Below are 26,334 nucleotides of genomic sequence, written 5' to 3'. Positions count from 1 at the left end.
TCGTGACAGGGTCCTGGTGATGTACATTGCGAGTGGCCACAGAGCCATTATGCATGCTCACTCTTGACGTTTCTGACTGGATGTCGAGAGATTGCCTCAAGGAAGCCAAATCTTGGCGGAGCATGTCCCTTGTGGCAAACATTTGTTCATGCAGAAACTGCCTCAAGGAATCCATGTCTTGGCGGCAGGATTGGATTGATGCCAACATCTCGACTTGCAGGTGTTTGCTCTGGGCCTATGCATTTTGACGGAGGGATTCCCTCACAAACAACATCTCTGCCTGCAGGCATTTAATATTGTCTTCCTCCGTCTTGACATTGGGATACCCTTGAGGCCGACATCGCCACATGCAATGTTTCCCTCAAGGTGTCCATAGCCTGCCGCTGGTTGTCCATAGAGGCCAAAGAAACATCATGCAGGGATTGCCGGAGAGACAAACCATCCTTGCTAATGATCTGATTGATTGCTGCATGTCATCTCTCCCTTACTGGCATTATAGGCATTGTTCAGTAGTGCATGCATCAGTTGAGAAGATGGTATTTTCAGCCAGGTGATGGATGTCCCTGGCCCTCTCCTGCAGGACCTTGCCCTGTTGGGCACTTGCACAAAGCAACTCCTCCTCCCACTCGGGGTATCCGACAGGCACACGTCCACCATGTGTGCGGGGCCTACCCGGGAGGGATGCCGTAGCCCGGAGCCGTCACAGTGAGTGCACTGTCATTTGCTGGCAGTCTGCAACCCTCTGTTTGACATCAGCCTCTACTGCTTGATCCATTATGGGCAAAGGCAATCTAGCAAACACTGATACCACAGTTGACACAGGGCTTCCCACTGCCAGGACCACAGTCTCCTGGCTCTTCTTCTCAGATTCAGTGGCCTCATGGAACTCAAGAGCTCCATGGCATCTGGACTACCCATTGGCAGACCGTCCACCATGTCCCTCGGTATGCCTTCCACATCACATTCAGCAGGATCATCTGAAGAGTCGGCAGGCCTGCTGATGATTGCCTGCAGCATGTGGGGATTCTCACTGGGCACAGCACACGGAGCTGCATTAGTGGATGATTGTGCCTCCTTATCCTTCTCCGCCAACACCCCTTCCTCATCTGCTGCATCATCACCTGCACAGAGACAGACAATAAACTACAGAGGCATGAGTACCTGGCAGTACATGTATTTGTGAATTACAATGCATACAAACACAATATTGTCAGCCGCACATACATCACACATTGGAACTGAGAACGCTGTGACCCGTAAGGCACCGACAGTCGATGACCTGTGCAATCATATCAGTGCATATTAGACCCTGCAACATGCAATGGATTGGAGGATTAGGAGAACATATATACATACAGACATGAACGATGGTGGAATTCCCACCAACGGATGGATGGAAGTCTGTGCATCATTATTGAGCACCCACTCTTCTCCAACCTTGTCTTCTTGCAGCATGTGAAGATCACAACTCAACTTCTGCTGACCAAACCTGCATGCATGCGCATGTGTTGCCATAATCTCCCTAACCCACATTGCCCTCGCCCAGATACATGGTTAGTCATGCCCACGTGCATCTCAACCATGTGTGAGGAGAATGTGACATGGACATAACCAGTGAAACCTTGTACGGTTGCTGCTCCATTGACACTCCAAAAGTGGAATGTCCATCACTCAAACATCCATCAGCCAGCCACTGCAACTCCTGTCAGGAACATAGCCATGTGCATCTTTGCACTGACATTGTCGCTCATCCATGTCCACCGGTGGCCAGGGCCAGTACATGGGTGACTCTGACATGATCCACACCGTGTGAGTCATGATTTGCAATCACAATCCATTATCCCCACTCATAACACTATGAATATATCCAGTGAGATATGTCTTGTGTGACATTGCCACACATGTGTGTATTGTCGTAGCAGTGAAATCCTCTATGGAGTGATGTGCACTGTGAGATCAATATCAACCGCACATGGCCACCATGCACCCACCTACCTCAATGCTGACCATGTGATGGAAGTGACCATGGTATCATTACTGCAGTACCCAAGGATGGGTGAGGGGGACCTCAGCAAGCTGTTCCACAACATTTTGCAGCATTTCATGTGCAGATGGAAACACATATGACATACACACATGGCACTCACCTGATGTGGCTACATAGATGTCCATGCCAACCACCTGCTCACTGCTGATGAGTTCACTGGTGACTTCTTCAAATGGAGTCAGCTCCTCTTGTGGTGATCTGCCTCCAGGGCATGAGTAGAGGCGATGTTGTCACCAAGCTTCTCTTTGGTCATTCGCATGAGGTCCCCCATCCACTTCTGGACCTCCTGTGCAGTGCGTATCTACAAGACACAGGCATTGATGTGGTGTGGGACCTCCTGCCACATCATCCACCGATGCGTCCCAGTAAGGGCACTGCCAGCTGTGATGATTCCTATACACTTTTATTCAATAGAAAAATATGTCCATCTGTCCTTAACTCTATTGGGGTTTCCCTAACTAAACTAAAGAAACTCTGGTGCTTTTCAGGAAGTCTGTGTAAGTCCAAATCAAAAGGCACCGCCCCAGTCGAAAAGGCTCCTATGTTATCTCTGTCACTACAGTAAACAATATAAAGTACTTGTTCTGCTCGTAACCAAGGATAATGACTCACTTCTCCTGTATGTAAAGTGTCCCACAGATATTAAGATTGTTCAAAGTAACATTTCCATAAAAGTTCTGGGCTTTTTGTGGCTCATAAACAAAACAGTTCTGCATGTCCCTTGTGGGGCTAGGAGAATGACTCCCTTCTCCTAGCTGGCTCCCCAATATGTTTTACAGTTCTCAGCAATACTTGTAATTCTTTTACAGAGGTTTTCACAAACTCAACTTCCTTTATATTCTTTATCTTGACCCCACAATCTCTTGCACTCTCTACACATTCACCTATGCACCTCTGTTGTAGGCTACAGTATTCAGTCTTGGCACCGTAGTGTAACGTAATGTAACTACTCTTGTTAAGTGCAAACCAAGGCCAAAAGGCATCTGGGTGCTAGCAGTAATAGTAGAAATACCTCAGAAAACGTCCAACCTCAAAACAAAAACATCTTGAGATTTCTACAAAAACGCAAATGATCCGAGATCTCTCGCAAATTAGCAAGAAAAGAGTTCCCCAGCATAGGAGCTAGGACCGAGAAAGAGCACCCTACAGCTCATACTTTACAAAGTCTCTGAACTTTCCACAAAGTAGAAGAAGCTGAACACAAGGCTTGCAAAGGAACATAGCGAGTAGGTTTAGATTGAAAAAAAAGGTAGGCCCAGAAAAATGAAAGGCACGATGTGCGATGCCAAGTATTTTACATTTTATATGACTCTTCACCGGGAGCCAATGAAGCGTAGCCAACAGATTAGAAACGGAAGACCGCCTGAGGGCATTTGAAGCCAGGCGTGCAGCAGAATTTTGGAGAATCTGGAGCCGTTAAACTAAAAAATCTGGCTGACCAAGATAAATGCCTTTGCAGTAGTCCAAAGTGTCAAAGCAAGGAAATATCGAGGCTGAGTACCACAAAAGGAAATACACCAAACACGGGCTATAAAGATTCACAGATCTTTAATACTGTGCAGTTACAAAGAAACACAGATCTGATACAGATAGCTATCGGGCTCTCGACACCCCGCAATGAGTAACAGCTCATCAGAGTGAGGAGGGAGAGTGCTGGACATCTAAACATCTGGGTTTATATACATTTGTAACAATATTGTCCAGCCCCTCTGCATGTTAATAATCTGCGGTCTAGAGTTTGTGCCGAGTTCACATATAGCTCATACAATAATATGCACACAGATTACATGAGTTTGCATTTCCCTCAAGTTACAATGACGAAGTGTGCTCGTGGATTCAGCAATGAGCCTTAGTACATGTCCCTTCACAATGTAGTTCTGCCAGTGTCCACGCTCGACATTTACATAACATTGTCCTCGGTGTGTATTCGTGGATGAGGCTTGTTAGCGCAGACAATCCTAGGACAACAAGTCATGCTCAGTATGTAAGTGACTTTTTTCAGCACTCCAACTAAGTCAATGCCTAGTCTGGGATGCCCAATGGAAGCCCTTATTTATATATTTTATGACAAGTTCATAAATCTGGATGATGAACCCCTATATAACGCCCCTCTCTTTGAATCCCCCTGACCTCACTGAGTCAAGAAGTAGGTTTGTTTTGCAAATTAGAAGATTTATTTGAAAAATTAAACAATATATATATATATCACACTTTTATGTATAAATTAATATTTGATAGCACTCTTATGAATATGACAGTGATTAACAGTGGATAATATTACAGTAGCACAAGTCTTTAATTACTTAGGAGTTGGTATAGAAAGGATAAGGTAGCAGAGAATACTTTTATGGTTTCAAGGAAAAGCAATGATGGAAAGAATGCAGAACAGAAATAAACTGATATGGTTTCAACAAGAGATAATACGATCACTTTTCCCATTGTGGCAATTCACTCCCCCCTTATGCAATATAAAGAGATGGAAAGAAGAGCACACAGTTCTCAGGAATACAATCAAAATGCAATTCAAATTCCAGTTCCCCACTAGAAAGTTTAGAGCAAACGGTATGCTTTTAAACAATCAAAAATACTTTTACATGTGATTTGCAATGAAGTGAAAATTATGCTAAAAATGATTTTAATTCCCTATAGGAGATTCAAGGTAGGTTATAGCTACTTTGAATTAGTTCAGGTCAACACTAGCAATGATTCAGGAATGATTATCAGAGTGAAAACACATTTCAGCAGTTGCAAGCAAGAAGCAGTTATTTTTTTATAAGTGGTGAAATGGAGTCAAATTGCAATTCGCGGCACTTTTTCCGAGTGCGTCGATCGCGATTACGGAAAAACTATAAGGAGATGCCGTATTAGGTTCGTTGGAAAGCTTAGGTTCTTAGCTTTAAAATGAAATCTCGCTTCTAGGACATACGGTTCAAAAGATACGGACGTTTTTGTGGAGGTAGATTTTCAGAATATGCAGTTCTGGACAGTTCTGGACAGGTGGATACTCACTCCTAATTTTGGACTGGAATAGGCCACCACTGGTTCTGCTCACAGCGTGGCCTCTGGTCTGGGTCTGGCACTGCACAGCGGTCTGGTCTGGTCTTAGCACAGCGGTCTGGTCTGGGTCTCTGGTTCCGGCAAAAGTTCTTGGCAAAGAACCAGAGACAGCACAGCCCGGTTGTTTTATTCTGATGTGCCCCTTGGAAGTCTGGGGTAAAATCAGTTTGCAAGATTGGAAGGCCAGCTGAGAAGGGTTCAGCTTGCATTAGGCCCTCTGCTTCAAAGTTCTGGAATCTGGAGTCTGGTTTTCTTGTGCAGAGCATCCCGCCAATGGTCAGGTGATGAATGAATCTGGAAGTCCCCCACTAAGGCTTGCCATCCTTACTTATAGCAGAAATTGCATCACCAAAATGGGTGTGAGCGTGGGCATAACTAAGCCTGCCCCTCACAACTTATCATTGGCCAAATTCTCCTCTCTCCCTAGATTGGGGGAAGGAAATGGAGTGTCATCGTGATGAGGTATGTTTATGGGTCAGAGAATCCTCCCCTTGTCACTTTGCGCACAAATCTATTTTTGATTCAAATGCATATTAAGATGTTGTGTCCACTTCTGACAGGATTCTTCCCTTTTCATCCAGAACACAATATCTACATTTTTCCAGAATTTACACAAATGTGCACAAGGAATATGGGCATCAGATGATGAAGTGTCAGATTTTTAGCATACAGACATTTGGAGTAATATCCTATTTTCCGCTACTACCCCGAAGAACATACCACAGAGTCCTAGCACCTCTTAAAATGTGCACAGAAAAATCACAGGAATAATGGTATTATTTATATAATTTTGACAATTTTGTACTATGAATTATCCATCTTTTTAAAATTATGCTCTGGCCCAGATGGGTGTGGTTAAGTCCCAAAGCACATGGGGGAAATTTCTAGTTTGTCCACTTCCTCCAAGCTCAGCTGGCTCACAGAGGCAGTGCCCCTCCCAGTTCCTTCCAAGAGGAAGCCATTTACGACCTCCTGATTTAGCAATTGCTTTGAGCCAAGGGAAGTTCATTGTTCTGTTTCCCTGCAGTCCCAGGTACCCCTCCCCTGATTCAATCAGAGAGGTGTAATCTCCTTTTGGTGGGGGCAGCAGAAGGCAGGCCAGGCCTGTGAATGCAGTTGCAGGGCAAGTTCCAACTCCAGTCGGGGGTAGTTGCCGGGCAGAATTAAATCCCTTTAAGCCAGGCTTCAGCCAAAGGTCACTTTTGTTCCCATTTTTCTTCATTCAAATCAAACTTACAATTTTTACACATGCAGCTTCTAAGTTCAAAACTATGACATTTCAACAGTTGCAACCTATGTGACACTCAAAAGTAGGTCACTCATTTATTTTAAACAGTTCGACAGCTCACCCAGTTTTGTTATGAACATTATTTTAGGCTCTTAATCATTCCAGATTTTGTATGCACACAAGACTTCATTCTATCAGACGTCTGCTGGTGTTCAGTAAGATCTTTGAATATCTTGCAATGTTTGAAATAGGCATTTTGAGCTTGCATTCAGAGAAACAAAGGTGATTTCAACGCGCTTTTTGAGCTAACAGGCACTGCTGTTTTTCCTTTGGCACCACGTTTCACTCATGGTGCTTCTGGCCCATCACGCTCGCACTGGCAGGTCAGGTGACCATTTTGGTGTGTACAAAAACTGTGCGGTTTTCCTGGATTCTGGCGCAAATGTGGGCTTTTTGGCCATCTTGGATTTTCTAAGCCCACAGCATAATAACTCGAACATGGGTCAATACACCTGACAAGCCTCCCCGCCCGACTGCACTTTGATTTCGAATCGAGGGGAAGTCGGGGGCAAAGGATGTTTTGATCCACGCGAAGAGGGTCATCTGCTTCTTCTCCTCGGTGCTGGATCATCTGGTTCTCCCAACCGGTTCTGACTGGGAGTATTGGGCGGTACCCCAGGCCCCTTTCGGATCTTTGCTCCCGGTCCCTGGGTCGTCCTCCTTAGGCAGTCTCCATGGTTTATCTCTCTCTCTTCTCACCTAGGATGACAAAGCAAAAGCGGCAGAAACATATTCGTAGACACTTCCCCACCACTATTAATGTGGTGGGGTGAACATATACATTTTATTAATCAGGAGACATTTGCATTCTTATCCTTGTATTTTAGAGACTATATGTGGGATATTTTAGGGTTGAAAATGTATTAATCTGGAGCGGCCCCCTCTGGGATTGCAGAGGACTCCTCGAGTTGCTGCAGAGTGTGCCTGAGATGGCAACACTTTAGCTGATTAATCTGGACCCACTTGACTTCCCCTTCCACCAAACTGCATTTGGGGATGCGGATCTTGTAGGCGACTGGTGAGATCTTGTCTACAATTTCGAAAGGTCCCTTCCATATAGGCAGAAATTTCCGCTGTTTGGCCTGGTTCCTTTGGAAATTGTATAGATAGACCCGGTCTCCCACATTGTATTCTTTCCCAGTAGTCTTCAAATCATAATGAGTCTTCATGTTATTGGCTGATCTTTCTAGGTTTCGCTGAGCATAGGCAAAAGCATGTTGAAGGTGTTTCCTTAAATTTTCAACATACTCATGAGTTGTGGAGCCATTGATCAATGTTTGCTCTTGGGTCCTGTAAAGCAAATGCTGGGGAAGCACCATCCTGCGTCCAGTCATCAGTTCAAACAGTGACATTTTAGTTGCAGATGAAGGGGTAGATCTGATGGCCATTAGGACAAGAGGTAATCGGATATCCCAATTTGGCCCAGAATCTGCCACAAACTTTTTTAAGATGCTCACAATGGTTCGGTTGGAACGTTCTACTGCACCAGAATTGGCTGGCCGGTAAGCAATATGTAGCTTCCTTTTAACCCCCAGTATCTCCCACATCTTTGTCATTACTTCGCTGGTGAAATGGCTACCTCAGTCTGACTCAATTCTTTGGGGTAGACCAAAACGGGAAAAGAAGTGGTTGATCATCAGGGCAGCTGCTATTTCTGCCTTGCAGTTTGGGGCCGGGAGACATTCCACTCATTTAGTAAATAAGCATGTCACCGTCAACATGTACTTATTTCCCCTAGAGGAGCGAATCACGGGGCCTATGAAGTTGACTTGCAAATCTGACCATGGCAGTGTCATCCACCTCTTTTGGAGAGGTGCACGGTGTGTGAGGGATGTTGGCTGAAATTGTGCATACACAAGACACCCCTTCAAGTATTGGTCGAGGTCCTGCCCATGTGTGGCCAGAATGCAAACTCTCTTAAGATCTCAAGTGTTGTATGAAACCCCCTATGACCAGCGGTGGCCGCATCATGGGCGTGACTTAACATCAGGCTTCAGAGTGAGGTAGGGACCACCCACTGATCAAGGCCAGCTTGGGATTTCCTTACCAACAAACCGTCTTGGATTCGGAACATTTTTGGACATTTCATCAACACTCTGAGGTCCTCTTTCCTAATGTAATCGGTATCCGTCAGGGGAAAGTTCTCAGGGTGCTCAATGTGTTGGTAAAACTTACCAATTATTGGATCCCCCCTCTGAGCCGTAATGAAATCAGCATCTGGGGTCTCCTTACTCCATTGTGCAGTTGAAAGATCATTGTGAGCATTTGTCTGGGACCTAGTGGTAGCAGTGATCTGGATTTCCCCCAACAGGGACTCAATCTCTATTAGATTTCCTTGGATGGCCCCGGTTTTGGCCAGCTGATCAGCTAAGTCATTTTCAGTTTTGTCTGGTCCCTCTACTTTGGAATGACCCTTGATCTTTTTCCAGTAGATGGTCATCCCGTTCGAGGTAACCAGATCATCAATGTTTTGGATTAACTTCCCATGTTTCAAGGGTTTGTTATTAGCACACAACATGCCTCTGGTTTTCCAATTTACCAGGTGCTCCACGAACCCGTTCCGTACATAATCCGAATCTGTGATTATGACCAGTTCGTGGAGTTGATGTTGGACAGCAGTGAGGATGGCTTGATGCACAGCCATCAACTCTGCCACCTGACTACTTCGGGGACCAATCTTGTACCCAGCGGATGGTTCTGGGGACTCATTCACCCATGCATTCCCTACGCCGGCCAAAAGTTCTTTTTCCCCGTTGTTATCAACATGGTAAGAGCATCCATCCACATAGAGAGTGGGCATTCCCTCACACTTGTCTTCTTCAAAGACTTTGTGTGGGGAATTAAGGTATGCCTCCATGTTGTCCTTGATTTTTAGACTTTCGTCCGCAAGACAGTTTTCTCTGGCACAATCATGCAAGTCAGCCAGACCTTGTACAAGGGGACTCTTTTTCTTTCGGCCATATCTGACCTCCACAGGAAAGCCTTGCATTGACAGAATCCAGGAATTAATTTGGGAATTACTCACATTTCCGGCCCGGATTCTGTCACTTTGGAGATATTGCAGAGACTGGTGTGGAGTCTCCACTATGATGTGTTCCCCCTGGATAAACGGGCGGTAATTCTTCAATGCCCACACCGTTGCCACGAGTGCCTTCTCACAATCATTGAATTTTTCCTCCACAGAGGATAAAGTTTTGCTCGCATAGGCGATTACTTTATTGACCTTGTCATGCTTTTGATATAATACTGCAGTCAAGCATGTATTAGAGAACCCTGTCTCCAAGAAAAACTCCTTGTTTCTGACAGGGTAAGCTAGGCAAGGCGCTTATGAGAGGCTTCTTTTGAGCTGTCTTGCTGCCTCAGATTGTTCTGGACCCCATTCCCACTTGACCCCCCCTTCAAGAGATGAACCAGGGGTCTGGTGATCTATGCGTAGCCCTCAATGAACTTTCTGCTGTAATTAGTCAGTCCAAGGAGGCTCCTTAGTTCCCGCAGAGTTGTGGGGTCTTTCAGTTTCTGAAGTGCTTCCACTTTCTTTTCCTGGGGACAGAGACCCTGAGGAGTAATCTCATGCCCCAAGAAATTAACACGGGTTCTACACCACTTTGCTTTCTGAAAGGAATGTTTTGCTCCGGCGGCCCTCAACTGTGTCAGAACATAACGGATCTCCGCTATGTGTTCCTCCACAGATGAACTTTTGATGAGGAACATCATCTACATAAGCCAGGTTACCCCTCGCACCCAGGTCGGGCATTGCCTTGTGTAGGCAAATGTTGAATTCATTGCCGGAGTTGAGGTATCCGAAGGGAGTCCGGGTCCATGTGTACTGCTGGCCCCCAAAGGTAAAAGCCAGTTTGTATTGATCCTCCCTACTGACAGGCACAGTCCAGTATCCATTGGTCAGGTCTATTGCAGTGAATACCTGTGACCCCTGGATCTGGGCCAGCCCTTGGTCAATGAAGGGAAGAGGCCATCGGGAAGTATGGACCCATTTGTTGAGCTCCCTAAGGTCGGCGCTGAGTCTCCACTGGCCGTTTGGCTTCAATATTCCCAGCACCGGATTATTGAAGGTGCTGTGTACTGGACGGATTATCCCCCGGGACTCAAGGTTCTTAATTATTTCAGTAAGGGACTCCATGGATGCGAGAGGCAAGCGATATTGCTTCGCAAACACTGGAGTCATGCCAGGGTCTGTGGGAATTGTTGTTGTGTGGATGTCGGTTGCGACGACAGTCATATGAGTCCACCGCAAAGAGATCCTGGAAATCCAAAAAAACTTGTTTCAACTTTTGCTTCTGCTCCAGAGTCACACAGGCATCAGCTAGGTTGTCTCTCTCTTCAACCATCTGCCTGAAGCCTGGAAATACTTCTGGTTTTGCTATTTCAGCGGCCTCCTCCAGCTGGGTGGAGAAGTCCCTGGTCAGAGTGCTGATTTGGACAGGAGGCTTCATGTGGGAAAGGCAGCCCTCTTGGACCTGGAAAATCACCTCATCCCCTCTGAAGTCACAAGTCACATCTTCCTTACCATAAGGGCAGGAAGTGTACACCAGGACGTTCCCCCCATGCCGGGTAAAGATCCTGTCTGGTGTTGTGTTGTCATCACTGTCACTGTCAAAACAGTCCTTGGGGATTGGTCCTAACAGTTAATTTCCTAAATCAATGGAAAAATGTCGGTCATCAACCGCCATTCCAATAATGGTGCCTGCGGCTAGAGTAATACTCTTTAAGTCGCTGTTATCCACCTCTATTGGAATGGTGTCATGTACTAGATTGACTAATGTTGTTGGGTTTACCCCAACCCTTGCTGTTGGAGAGAAGCATTTAGATGAATATAAGCATCAGGGTTTTGCAATTTTTGTCCTCTTTTAACTTTCACTTCCAGGGAGAATTGTCGGGTCCTTTCTGGGATGGTGACTTCCTCTTTAATATGAATTTCAACTGCGTAAGGTAGCAATTGAGCTGACCTAAATGCTTTTTCTGGATCATCAAAGCCCATGGGATTATCCACTAATCGGGACCAAGCTTTGAAGTTTATTAGGTCCAAACCAATGGCAAAGAGATTGAGAATGTCACTGCCTAAGTAAAAGGCGGCAGTGACGTCTCGCACGACCCAACAATTATGGACTATGCTCTTGTTGCCAATGGAGATTTGGAGCAGACACCTGCTTGGCAGGAGATGTTTGGAATTGGGTGTTTCCAGATCCATTTCCCATTGGTCTATCAGTTTGAATGTGGGAATGGCTGGATCTTTTGGGAGTTGGCGGAACATGGCTTCGCTGATGAAGCTCTTACCGTTGTTCACACACACTCGGGCGAGAACAGAGTCCTTCCCATCATTTAACTGAACAGGGATGAACAACTGCTCTCCAATTTGCTGAATATCAGCCAGGCTCTGAGCTGATTTCACATCTTTCTGGACTATTGGAGTGGAAATGTTTGATTGTGGATTAGTAAAGAATTTCAGAGTGTTTCCTTCCCGTTTGGAATACCACCTTAAACTGGAAGCAAGGTTGATTTTCAGAAATAGAGAGGACCCCCCATCACCAGTCTGTTGTCCTACTGCTATTACTGTCACATCTGGAATTTGGTTGTTCTGGAAGTGAAATTCTACTTGGTCAGATTTTTGTTCAACCATGTGCGGTTTAAACTAACATGGTTGACACTCTGTTTTAATTTTATTGGTCAGCTAGTCTGGGTCGAGAGGACCTTGTTTACGCAATCTATTAGGGGTGACAACCTTTTCAGGAGGTCATTCCCTAGTAAACAAGGGGTCCCTGTGGAGTCACTACTATGACCGGGTGTTTCACCTTGTGTCGCCCAATTTTAATGTCCAAATCCGCAGTCCCCTCTATGGGAATTTCCTTCCCGTCAAAGTTCTGAAGTTGTCTAGGAAGGGAGGTGAGAGGAATTTGGTAATTCTCCCCCATTCCTGCATTTAGTTCATCAAAGGCCCTTCTGGACAGAAGGGTATCTTGGGATCCAGTGTCCACCAGTGCCAAAATTGTACCCTGCCCCTGTACTTGTACCAGGGCATAGTATCTTCCCTCCTTCTCCTCAAAGGGGCACAGATAATGCACATTTTTGGACAACTGGTGAGCCAATTTTTTAGTTTTGGAGAATTGCGAGAGAAGAGATTTGGGCAGAATTCTGTGGAGAGTCATGGGAATCTGCAAGAAAAAGTTGGCAACTGGAGATGGAAGTCATTGTGGGTTCCCCTGGTTCCGGTTCTGGGCCACCCCCTCCCCCCTTTTTGGAGGCAGTCACCAGAATGGGTTTGAACCAGGGGATTTTGATGCTGTTGGTTCTGGGATGAGATGATGGGCGGCGCTAGATCAGTCCCCACATCTACCCAGTCTGGATTTGAATCCCTTGGGACCCATTTTTCTTTGGGAGGAGTTCCCCCATCTCTGAAGGAGAAAATCCTTTTCCCAGGATCCTCTGAGGATCCCTCTCCCTCAAATTGGAAGAGATGTACCTCCTCCACAAACTGGGTCTGTTTGGGTCCTTTGTTTCTCCTACCTCCTCTCTGCTCCTTGGTTGGCAGACTTTCAGGGGTAGGAGATTTTGTTTCCGTTTCCTGGGTTTCCATGAGCTGTTTACAAGTGGGGAAGGATGCTTCCTCCAAGGCTTTACAACCCCCTTCCCCTTGTGCCTCCTCCGTAGGAACCGGTGGGTTATTGCCAGAGCATCTTCCACCCTCCTGGTGTGCTCTAACAAGTTCTGATGCTCTTTTTGGAGGTCACCCAGTCCCTGGAGGGCAAGATGATTTTCTTCCATTTTCTTTTTTAAGTGGCAGACTTCCTGGCCTAAGGTATCCCTTTCCTGAGTAAGAGCCTGCATCTATGCTGCCAGGTTGTCCCTCTGCCTTTGAAGGGCACCGGCTTTCTGGCACTCTTCATCAAACTCTGCCTGGGTATCCAGGTCTTTCAAAATCAATTTATTGCTCTCCTCTTTTTCTCTATCCAATTGGCTTTGCAGGGTGGCTACCTGCTTTGTGCATGCCCTGTTGAAATATATCTGTTGCTCCAGCTTTTTCTGGCTCTGCAGTAGGGAGTTCAAACCTTCTCGGTACTCCTTCTGCAAGGCCATAAATCTGGTATCCTGGTCTGCCTTTTCCTGTTGCAGGATACCCATATCCTCTTTTATTTTAATGAGATACTGTCTACTATCATTTTCTGACTCCTGGCTCCTGTGCAGCCTCTGCTCAGAAGAGTCCAGGTCAGATTGAGCCTTCTCTAATGCCATCAGTTGCCTATTAGCCAGATCTTGGCCTTCAGCACATTTGTCCTGTATGTCTCCCATATGTAAATATAAATATGCCGCTATCCTGACAATCTTGTTGTGCTCATCTTTGGCTTTAGGGGCCATGTATAGTTCACTCAGGGCCACATGATAGGGACCCTGATCTCTCCATATATCTGACCCTGTTACAGTGATCTGGGGTGTGATTGCCTGCAACCACACCGTCTGATCCTGTTCCGTCCATTCGCCTCTCACAAATAGCTTATGTAAGAGGTGCTCTCTGGCTATTTTGATGTCTACTAGTGTCGTCATTCTGGAAATTGATTTCCTTCCTGGCTTACAGAAGTTAGTATTTTATTTTGCAAAACAGACCGTTTCGTTAGAGCGTTCCTTTGAGGAGTGCACTTACAGCGTAACACAGCGTGGTGATCCAACAGGGTTTATGTATCCTGTCAGTTAGCAGACTGTATTATACTGCACAAGTGGTAGACCTAATCCAGACGTCCCGTTACGAGCCCCCACTTTGTAAGTGACTTCAATTCAGCACTCCAACTAAGTCAATGCCTAGTCTGGGATGCCCAATGGAAGCTCTTATTTATATATTTTTATGACAAGTTCATAAATCTGGATGATGAACCCTTATATAAGCCCCCTCTCTTTGAATCCCCCTGACCTCACTGAGCCAAGAAGTAGGTTTGTTTTGCAAATTAGAAGATTTATTTGAAAAATTAAACAATATACATATATATCACACTTTTATTAATACATTAATATTTGATAGCACTCTTATGAATATGACAGTGATTAACAGTGGATAATATTACAGTAGCACAATTCTTTAATTACTTAGAAGTTGGTATAGAAAGGATAAGGTAGCAGAGAATACTTTTATGGTTTCAAGGAAAAGCAATGATGGAAAGAATGCAGCACAGAAATAAACTTATATGGTTTCAACAAGAGATAATACGATCACGTTTCCCCTTGTGGCAATTCACTCCCCCACTTCTCAGGAATACAATCAAAATGCAATTCAAATTCCAGTTCCCCCCTAGCAAGCTTAGAGCAACCGGTATGCTTTTAAACAGTCAAAAATACTTTTACATGTGATTTGCAATGAAGTGAAAAATATGCTAAAAATGATTTTAATTCCCTATAGGAGATTCAGGGTAGGTGATAGGTACTTTGAATCAGTTCAGGCCAACACTAGCAATGATTCAGGAATGATTATCAGAGTGAAAACAAATTTCAGCAGTTGCAAGCAAGAAGCAGTTATTTTTTTATAAGTGGTGAAATGGAGTCAAATTGCAATTCGCGGCACTTTTTCCGAGTGTGTCGATCGCGATTACGGAAAAAACTATAAGGAGATGCCGTATTAGGTTTGTTGGAAAGCTTAGGTTCTTAGCTTTAAAATTAAATCTCGCTTCTTGGACATATGGTTCAAAAGATACGGACCTTTTTGTGGAGGTAGATTTTCAGAATGAAGTCAAGATTCAGAATGACAAATGACACTTTCACAGCTTTGAAATCACAGAATGGACACACGATTTCTATGCAGTTCTGGACAGGTGGATACTCACTCATAATTTTGGACTGGAATAGGCCGCCACTGGTTCTGCTCACAGCGTGGCCTCTGGTCTGGGTCTGGCACTGCACAGCGGTATGGTCTGGTCTTGGCACAGCGGTCTGGTCTGGGTCTCTGGTTCCGGCAAAAGTTCTTGGCAAAGAACCAGAGACAGCACAGCCCGGCTGTTTTATTCTGATGTGCCCCTTGGAAGTCTGGGGTAAAATCAGTTTGCAAGATTGGAAGGCCAGCTTAGAAGAGTTCAGCTTGCAGTAGGCCCTCTGCTTCAAAGTTCTGGAATCTGGTGTCTGGTTTTCTTGTGCAGAGTGTCCCGCCAATGTTCAGGTGATGAGTGAATCTGGAGGTCCCCCACTAAGGCTTGCCATCCTTACTTATAGCAGAAATTGCATCACCAAAATAGGTGTGTGCGTGGGCATAACTAAGCCTGCCCCTCACAACTTATCATTGGCCAAATTCTCCTCTCTCCCTTGATTGGGGGAAGGAAATGGAGTGTCATCGTGATGAGGCATGTTTATGGGTCAGAGAATCCTCCCCTTGTCACTTTGCACACAAATCTATTTTTGATTGAAATGCATATTTATCTATGTACATTTTTCTAATATTATATGTCTAGTTAACATATTTTCTGTAGCACCAAACCATCCAATCCCTGTTTTTGTAAGATGTTGTGTCCACTTCTGACAGGATTCTGCCCTTTTCATCCAGAACACAATATCTACATTTTTCCAGAATTTACACAAATGTGCGCAAGGAATATGGGCATCAGATGATGAAGTGTCAGATTTTTAACATACAGACATTTGGAGTAATACCCTATTTTCCGCTACTACCCCGAAGGACATACCACAGAGTCCTAGCACCTCTTAAAATGTGCACAGAAAAATCACAGGAATAATGGTATTATTTATATAATTTTGACAATTTTGTACTATGAATTATTCATCTTTTTAAAATTATGCTCTGGCCCAGATAGATGGGTGTGGTTAAGTCCCAAAGCACATTGGGGAATTTCCGGTTTGCCCACTTCCTCCAAGCTCAGCTGGCTCAAAGAGGCAGTGCCCCTCGCAGTTCCTTCCAAGAGGAAGCCATTTACAATCTCCTGATTTAGCAATTGCTTTGAGCCAAGGGAAGTTCATTGTTCTGTTTCCCTGCAGTCCCAGCTACCCCTCCCCTGATTCAATCAGAGAGGTGTAATCTCCTTTTGGTGGTTGCAGCAGAAGGTAGGCCACGCCTGTGAATGCAGTTGCTGGGCAAGTTTCAACTCCTGCCGGGGGTAGTTGCCAGGCAGAATTCAATCCCTATAAGCCAGGCTTCAGCCAAAGGTCACTTTTGTTCCCATTTTTCTTCATTCAAATCAAACTTACAATTTTTACACGTGCAGCTAGAACGCTTATTCTACGTTCAAAACTATGACATTTAAACATTTGCAACCTATGTGACATTCAAAAGTAGGTCACTCATTTATTTTAAACATTTCGATTTTAGTGGCTTTAAATCCAACTTCACTTGAGCTGCTGACATCCACAACCCAGCCAGTTTTGTTATGAACATTATTTTAGGCTCTTAATCTTTCCAGATTTTGTATGCACACAAGACTTCATTCTACCAGTCGTCTGCTGGTGTTCAGTAAGATTTTTGAATATCTTGCAATGTTTGAAATAGGCATTTTGAGCTTGCATTCAGAGAAACAAAGGTGATTTCAAAGCGCTTTTTGAGCTAACAGACACTGCTGTTTTTCCTTTGGCACCACGTTTCACTCATGGCGCTTCTGGCCCATCACGCTCGCACTGGTGGGTGGCAGGTCATGCAACCATTTTGGTGTGTGCAAAAACTGCACGGTTTTCTTGGATTCTGGCTCAAATGTGGGCTTTTCGGCCATCTTGGATTTTCTAAGCCCACAGCACCAAATGTTGCAGCATAATAACTTGAACATGGGTCAATACACCTGACAAGTACAAGGTCTCATTACTTAGTCTGAACAGTTGGCCCTTGGACAGTCTAGCCATTAACAGAACTCAAAGGTCGGGAATGCTTGGTTGAAAGTTAAAAACACAGTCCACCATTTTAGAACAGAGAATCACACAAACAGAAATCAAATTGGCGGATGATTCTAAAATGGCGGCAAAGTCGATCTAAAATCAGAACTTTTGCAACACGGTTTTCTTCGTAGAGCGACTAGACTTAGGCCAATATAAATCAAAAGGAGGCATGATATGATTTTTCCGTTTAACAAACCCTCCTCTTGGCCTAAGCCAAGTGCTAAACTGCAACTAGTCACTTTACGAGTAACTCCACGTCTCAATGTCCAAACAACCTGAATCACATTCATCAGAGATATCAATCACCATAAGGTCTGTAACAGAAATTTCCTTCAACACAAATTCGTTGGTCATTCTTTCCGGTGCGCTTACCCTTTGTCCTAACGTTCCCATTGCCTGTGCACAACATCCCCCTAACATTGAACATATGGCAGAAAGACATTGTATACAGCAACAGCAGAACAACAGAATACCCAGAATAATCAATAAGACCGAAAGAAGCTTCCATTCCCACGATCGTAAGAAGCCCAAGAACCAAGCGCTAAGATCCCAATTTCCCTCGGGAACATGCACTCCTGAACTTAGGACGTGGAGATTTTGTATAGCCTTAAAGATGGTTGGGGAGGAATCCGGTACAAAAACGCAACAAGCGGACCCCACTAATTTGCATACTCCACCACGCTCAGCCAGGATGACGTCTAATGCCATCCGGTTCTGTAGTGCCAATAATCAGATTGCCTTCTGCTCTAGAGTCATGTTATAGAGTATGTCAGTGGTCCGGTTGATGATTTTCTCCAGTACTCTTGCTAGTCTTCTGATATCCTCAGAATTCATAATCTGACCCCAAAATGGTACAAAGGATTTTGCTACATTTCCCAGGATTTGTAGAGGAGTATCACCATTCTCGTCCCGCCTTGGACGAGCCCTAGAGATTTCCGTGGTTCTAACTATAAATACCCCTGACAACAGAATTCCTAAATAACAGGTTCCCTGCCAATCCCTAGGTAGCCATGGGAAAGCTTCATTACCGCAAACGAAGTAGACAGGTTTGCCTACATACAAAGGTCTGTCCTCACTGGTCAAGTTCGCAACATTGGTGCAACCCTTGAAATCACCCACTGACTGAGTACCACTCCTCTGTATGCAGAAGGAAACTGAGTTTGGGCTGTGGTTAACAGTGTAGGAAGGTGGCGTGGCATCCCTATTGCCCATAGGAGCCATCTTGAAAGACATCAGAGATTGAAAAGGTCGAGACAGTCTATCAGAAGGCCTAATGGAAGCGACATTAAGCTTGCTTCTATTTGCGAAAAGTGAGCATCCCGGGGCGTTAGAACTCGTCTTTCAAACACGTTCAAATTTGTTCCATCAAAGATCCCCGAGATGCTATAATTCCATCGGCCAAAGAATAGTGCCCTTAGAGAAGCATAACATGCAGTAGTTAGAGGCAAAGGATGAATATACCAGCCCAACCCTTTGTCTCCATGTTGCGGTAAATGAGAGCAGACCCAACAATTAGACCTGTTAAAAATGGCATGTGTTGCATTCATTATAAGCAGTAGTGTGTTATTGTGGTAACTCTGTCTGTGTTGAGAGTCTCTTGGAGATAGAGTATGGTAATACGAGTCTGGCGGTAACTTGCCGGAATTCCGGGCACGGTTAACGCCAGACTCGTAATGAGGCCCCATGTATTTGATAGTCTATTATCTTTGCTGGCCACACAGTCACTTATTTGTTCCATACGGGTAGAGACGATAACAGGCATTGATTCTTTGAAACGAGAAATTTCATAGTCTGTTTGCTGATGATCTCCAGATCACACGTTTTCTTAGTCTTTCCCTATCCCCAGCCAACATTTTTTCTTCGGATGCAAAAGATGGGGCAAAGGACAAACCCTATGATTATTTTTCTTGTTGGCACAGCCGAACCGTGCAGTAAGTCTAGCTCCGTGGATGCAGATTGTACCTTGTGACTCCTGGTACAGTGTGATCTGCGAACAGCATGTCGTTGCTTCCTGATGGAAGTGATGAATTTGCAGCAGAACCTAACAGCGGTGCAAAAGGATCTGCAGGAGAGTGCGGAGATGAAGCAGCTCTTTCCCCAGACCCCACGGGCTCAGGGAGTGTCTCTGAAGCACTCTCAGTACTGCTCAATGTTGAGTGATCGTTGAGAGCAGAGCAAGTAAGTTTCTACATATCTTCTTTGTATGTGGCAAAGGGAAAGGTATCCTCTTGACATGCGACGCGTGGATCCAGTGCTTCTTGCCTTCCGCCAGTATCGCTGTCTGTGTGGCCAGGAGGACCTGGTGTGGCCCTCTCCACCGTGGTGCGAGACAGGATGCTCTCTCAAATGCCTTAATAAGCACCCACTTCCCAGGTTGGATGCTATGACCTGGCCCCTCGTATTTTGCTGGGAATGCTTCTCGCACCTGTTGGTAAATCAAATACAGATTTTTAGTTAACCTGTCACAATAATCGGAAAGAAGTACATGCTCAATGTCCCTTAGAGCCTTGGGTTTTGGGAGGTTCCAAATGTTAGCTGGCCTACACATTACCACCTCGTATGGGGAGAGCCCAGTCCTAGTCTGTGTGGTGGTGCGCATTGAGAGTAACACTATCGGTAAGGCGTCTGGCCATTTCAAATTGGTACCGGCACACATTTTAGTGAGCTTGTTCTTCAAAATTCCATTGTGTCTCTCTACCAATCCAGCACTCTGAGCATGTCTAGCCGAATGGAACCGTTTATCGAGCTGTAATCCTTCACATATCTGCAGAATTACAGCAGCGATAAAATGTGGACCATTGTCCGATCAGATGACCCTTGGCAAACCAAACCTAGGAAAATAATCCTTAAGCATGGTTTTCACCGTTGTCATTGCTGTGGCATTTTTTACAGGAAAGGCTTCAACCCATTTACTAAAGGTGCAAATAACAACCAAAACGAATTCAAATTATTGCAACGCTCCATTTCAATAAAGTCAAAGTGAATCACTTCAAAAGGGGACAGAGGTGGACCAAAACTACCCGTTGGTGTCGATGTGCCCTTCCCCATATTGTGCTGCAGACAGATCATGCAACTCTGGACAAAGCGCTCAGCTGTTTTCAGGATGTTATCGTTTACCAATACATTTTCTAACATTTTACAAATCTTCCTTGCGCAGATGTGGGTGGGGCCATGAGCCATTGCGACCGTAATGTACGCATCTGGCAGCATCCATTTTCCCTCTAGTTTATCCACCCAACACCCATCATCATCCAACCTCGCCAAACCCTCAGCCCATTTCCTAGTTTCCTCTAAAGTGGCATCAGCTTGAATATTCTTTACAGATTCAATTCCTTAATCTATCGTACAGACATTTGTGGCTTCCCAGTAGCAGTTTGTTTGGCTATCTGGTCAACGAAAGCGTTCCCTTCTCCTACATTATTTATGATTTTCTGATGCGCTGCGCATTTCATGATCGCTAACTGAGTGGGAAGTACAAACGCTGAAAGTAATCGCACTATCAAGGAACTATATTGAATCTTCGTTCCATGTGAAGTCAAGAAACCTTGTTCTGCCCAAAGTATACCAAAGTTGTGAAATACCCCAAAAACATACTGGCTAACAGTATATATGTTTACTCTTAGCCCTTCGGAAAGTTCACAAGCTCGAGTCAATGCAATAATCTCTGCAGCCTGCGCGGAGTTATGTGAAATTCTTTTGCTTTCCACAATCATGCTTAATATAGTGATGGCATAAGCAGCCGTGGATGTACCACCCGGAAGTTTGAAACAGGAGCCATCGCAAAACAGCTGCCCCTGTGGGTCGTTCAAAGGTGTATCTTTCAGATCAATCCTGCCTTTAGTTTCTTGTTCTGTAGTGTAAAGGCAGTCATGTGACATTTCGTCACTGCAAGCAGTACCTTGCGGGAAAGTTAATAGTTAAGCCGGATTCAATACACAACACCTCTTGATTTGTATATGCGGTGCAAACAAGATCAATTCATATCTCGTTAATTGTGCGGAAGTGAGGTGTTGTATTTGCCTTCTATTTAATAGAACATCTACAGAGTGAGGTACCAACAAGGTTAAAGAATGGCCTTGCGCCATACCCTCGCTCTATTTTACAGATGCAGCAGCAGCAGCGACAGCTCTCAGACATCTCGGCAAAGCGCATGCAACAGGATCAAGGGTGGAAGAAAAGTAACCGCACGGCCTATTCGTCCCTCCATGTTTGTGCGTTAATACAGCCAAAGCACATCCATCTCGTTCATGCACATACAACTCGAAGGCCTTTTCATAATTTGGTGTGCCCAAAGCTGGTGCTGAACACAGTGCAGTCTTGAGCAGATCAAAAGCTTTCTGGTGTTCCAAGTTCCACGGCAATGGCAAAGAAATGCCCTTCTTCGTCAAAGCCAATATTGGTTTGATCACTAGTGAGAAATTGGGGATCCACTGCCTACAGTAAGAAGCCATTCCTATCAAGGCTCTGACTTCCTTCTGTGTATTTGGGACAGACATGCTAGAAATTATTGTAATCCGTTCAGGCGTCAACCTTCTTCCCTCCTTTGACAGGAGATAGCCTAAATAGGCAGCCGCCTGTCGACAATATTGAAACTTTTTCAATAAAGCTTTATGTCCATGTTTTGCTAGGTGAATAAGCAACAACACTGTGCCCTCCTTACAGGCACTTTCTGTATCAGCAGCTAAAAGAAGATCATCTACGTACTGAAGCAATGTACAAGTAGTAGGCAACTGGAGTGTATCAAGCTGCTCTTTCAAAGCCCTACTATAAATGCTCGGACTTTCTATGTAACCTTGTGGCGCACGGGTGAATGTAAACGAGCATCCCGCTAAGGTCAACGCGAACAGGTATCTGCTATCCTTGTGTATAGGAATGCTAAAGAAAGCATTTTTAAGATCTACGACACTAAAATGAGAAGCAGAAGCTGGAATCATAGTTAATATTGTCGTTACATCAGGCACAATAGGAAATTGTGAAGCAACTTTCTTATTGATAGCGTGTAAATCAATGATAAAACGAAAATAAATTGTATTATCTCCTTTCTTATACACAGGCAATATCGGATTATTGCACCAGCTGACTGCAATTTCCTCAATTACCTCACGGTGTAGAAAATCGGAAACTATACATTTCAAAGTTTGCTCACCATCAACCGAAATCTTTAACTGAGGAATACATGGCTATTTTACTTCTTGTTTCGAAATGATTTTAACAGGCTCAATCTGTAAAACATCGACATCATTGTCATCAATCGCCCATAAACACTCCGGAACGTCACTAAATTCTGGCGACAAAGGTCTAGTCAGGAACTGTGAGGCAGAAAGTTGCTGTGGTGAAATCGTCAAACGCACTCCATCCGAAGAACAATGAATTACCACATTTTACTCCTTCAACAGATCCAACCAAAACAAATTCTCGCCACAGTTTGTTGTCAAAAGAAATGGACAGTGACCCATGAATGGACCCAGTGTAATCGGTACCAGCGAAGAAACCAGACTAACCACTGGTGTACCAGAAAACCCTAGAGAAACATTGGTTTGCCCTGACAGTGGAATGTTTGGAACCCATGAATGGTCAATGGAACACTTCTGTGCTCCTATATCTATCACGAATAGATGTTTCCTATTTCCCACTATCATTTCAACGTAGGAACCTTTCTGATTAACGGGAATAGACGTTGGTGCCAAACCCTGCTTTGGGCAATCCTACCGAAACAATATATGATCAAAAGGAAGGTCTTCAGAGAGATATGCAGTAGAAGGATGATCAAAAATGTTCTATTATCCACACTCGGCGACTGATTGTCTTGTGAAAAAGGCTGTGAATTCTGAGAAAACTGGCTTCTACCAGGACCCCCTGCCCAGGCACATTACCTTGTGGAACATACTGTCCCCTAAACTGTGTACTAACCCTTCTAGGTCCTCTAACAATCTCTTGCAACAATACCTTAGTTTTCAAGTCTCCCTTTTTCTTTTCGATCCTTTCCTTCTCAGTATTGACTCGGTTTTCATAATACTGAGCCATATGCAATACTTCAGACTGAGAGTTAGCTTGCCAAGCGCTCTCAGAAGTCATAATTTGCTAATGGATGTCAGGTAACAATCCACGCACAAATGTGTCTACAAATAATCTTTTTCCAGACTCTGTGCTTAAGTCCTGTCCACTGAAATATGAAAACACTTGCACAAACCGATTAAAGAATTGGGTAGCACCCTCAGACTTTCCTTGGACATAAGCAGTAAGTTTGTCCCAGACAATCCTTCACTCAGTAATTAAGGCTTTCAGTTTTGTCACTATTCTATCAGGCAAAATCAGTATTACCTGTGGCGGTCTCTCACCAGCTTTCCTTTCTCTATCTTGCCTACCCAAATTATCCCATGTGTCCCCTAACCCTGCTACATCATCTACTGTCCTAATCTGTTTCCACAAATCGGCAGGTAGGAGCACAGGAAATAACAAGTCTATGTCACCCAGAGTAAATACTGACGACTGCAAGACAGATTCTATCGCTTTATAGAACCCTGTAGTAATCTTTCTAATATCTGGGATAGATTGTCTAATGGTGTTCACTTCCTATCTTGAGAACGGGACGTGAGCAAACTGTGATACATAATGTGCATCAATGTCATAGGTGTCTACACCCGTTGCAGCGTTAGCTGGAACCTCAACTTTAGGGACAAATGTCGGAGGAACCTCTCCCATAGGCAACTGAGAAGTAGGCAACTCCGAACGCTTACTGAGCAACAGAGCCAAATTGATGCTAAAGCAGCTGAAGGAGTGTCAGACGAAAAAGCTCTCTTATAAGAATTCAATAATTCTGCGGGACAACAAATCTTTCTTTTTATACATTCATCCTGCAGGTATTCTACCACAACCTGTATCACTTTCCTCTGCATTTCTGGCATATACTGACTATACGTGTCATATACTTCTACGGGAGTTATCGACATATCTGAAATCCATCTAAGTGCATCTCTTGTGCATATTCGTGTTTCCTCACTCATCGACTTACAAAGAGGAAGGAACCGTTTCTGTACAAAAATAGCATCCAAACTATCACCATCTATTTCTTCATTCCGTAACCTTTCTAACTCCCTTCTATAATCAAAAACCCTTTCGACGTGCTCAAATACTTTCTCCACAGTGTCTTTTGAATATGTTAAAACATTCAGATTCCTCAACCCTTGTGGGAGATCTGCATCATTCAGGCTGTTCCACATTATGGATAAATGAATTCCCAGTCCTTCGATAAAAACATTTTTTCTCAGGAAAACTTTCTAGATTAGAGAGTGTAGCAAAAACATCAGATTGTTCACCCTTCTTCATGCATTGTTCAGCCCATGCATTCAAATCACGCTTTCTCTCTTTAGACACTGCATTGCGAGTTACAATCTTTGATTCTGCTCCCTTATCAACTACAAGCGGAACAGAACAACTTAGAAGAGGAAGAGTAGACAAATCCTGTACAATCGGTAAAAGAGGTGCTATCACTGGTGCAGAAGACAATTCTACCAAACCTGTAACAGTAGGAAAAGGCAGAGGTATAGATGGAGGAGCAATGATAGGAGGAAGAACAATAACCGGAGGAAGAGGAGCAATAGGGGGAGTGATAGGAGGAGCAGGAATTACTACAGGAGGAGGAACGACAGCAGGAAGAGGTAAAGCAGCAGGAATAGGAACATACGGAGGTGGCGCAGTGGCACCAGGCCTTTGTTCATTCAGAGGTTTGTCAATTAATTCATCATACACATGAAAATCTTTAGACGGATATATCTTCTGAATGCCAAATTGAAAAGCCCTATCCATATTTCTAACTGACTCTGATTGTTTACTTTGATCATACAATAACGCTTTCTCAGCATTGGACATATGTTGGCGCGCATGTTTCTCTCTACTTTTAAGTTGCTGCATAGCTTCTTTCTTCCAATTTTGTACTATATCAAATGTTGCAGGTCTAGCTTTTTTCTTTAACAATATAGATTCTAAATATTCTATACAAGGAACCTCAAAGCTACCATTGATTGGCCACTGAAGTTCGGAAGCATGTCTAGTTTGTCTGTGCCAAATATCATTAAACACTATACTACCAATGCCATGCTTACAGTGCATAGTACACGTCGGCGACCCCTCCTGTGGCGCCGGATGGCTAAATTCCAAAGATTGTCTATCTCTGCAGAATAATGCCCTGGAACAGGCAAACAATTTCTCAGGCATATCAGATTCCTGGTGTTACCTGGTCAATAATTGTTCTTGCGAGGACAATACGCCAAAATCAAATTATCAGGATACTTAAGAATCAGGTCACGACTCACCTGATCAAAGAACTAAGGGAGGTCCGATCGGATTACAAAGGACAACAAAGGACCCTCGTGGTTGGTGATTTCGGCAAAACTTCCCACCTCAATATATGGACACTCGTCAAGATGCCGTCTCAGACCGTGGGCTCACCTTCCAGGGATCGGGTCGTGCAGTACTGTTGAGGTATCGTGTCTCATCCAAGAAGGGGCCCCCTTTCTCACCATCCGATCCCAGTCCGATAGCTGCGTCAACACTTCAACGAGATGGCATCAATATTGAGGGTCCCTATTCGGGTGCCATCTGTCAAAGCAAGGAAATATCGAGGCTGAGTACCACAAAAGGAAATACATCAAACACAGGCTATAAAGATTCACAGATCTTTAATACTGTGCAGTTACAAAGAAACACAGATCTGATACAGATAGCTATCTGGCTCTCGACACCCCGCAATGAGTACCAGCTCATCAGATTGAGGAGGGAGAGTGCTGGACATCTAAACATGTGGGTTTATATACATTTCTAACAACATTGTCCGGCCCCTCTGATGTTAATAATCTGCGGTCTAGAGTTTGTGCCGAGTTCACATATAGCTCATACAATAATATGCCCACGGATTACATGAGTTTGTATTTCCCTCAAGTTACAATGGTGAAGTGTGCTCTTGGATTCAGCAATGAGCCTTAGTACATGTCCCTTCACAATGTAGTTCTGCCAGTGTCCACGCTCGAAATTTACATAACAATGTCCTTGGTGTGTATTCGTGGATGAGGCTTGTTAGCGC

This window comes from Ambystoma mexicanum, chromosome 3q (assembly GCF_040938575.1).
Source record: "Ambystoma mexicanum isolate Mex_15411 chromosome 3q, UKY_AmexF1_1, whole genome shotgun sequence".
NCBI classification, from domain to species: domain Eukaryota; kingdom Metazoa; phylum Chordata; class Amphibia; order Caudata; family Ambystomatidae; genus Ambystoma; species Ambystoma mexicanum.
This window is presented reverse-complemented; position numbering follows the sequence as displayed.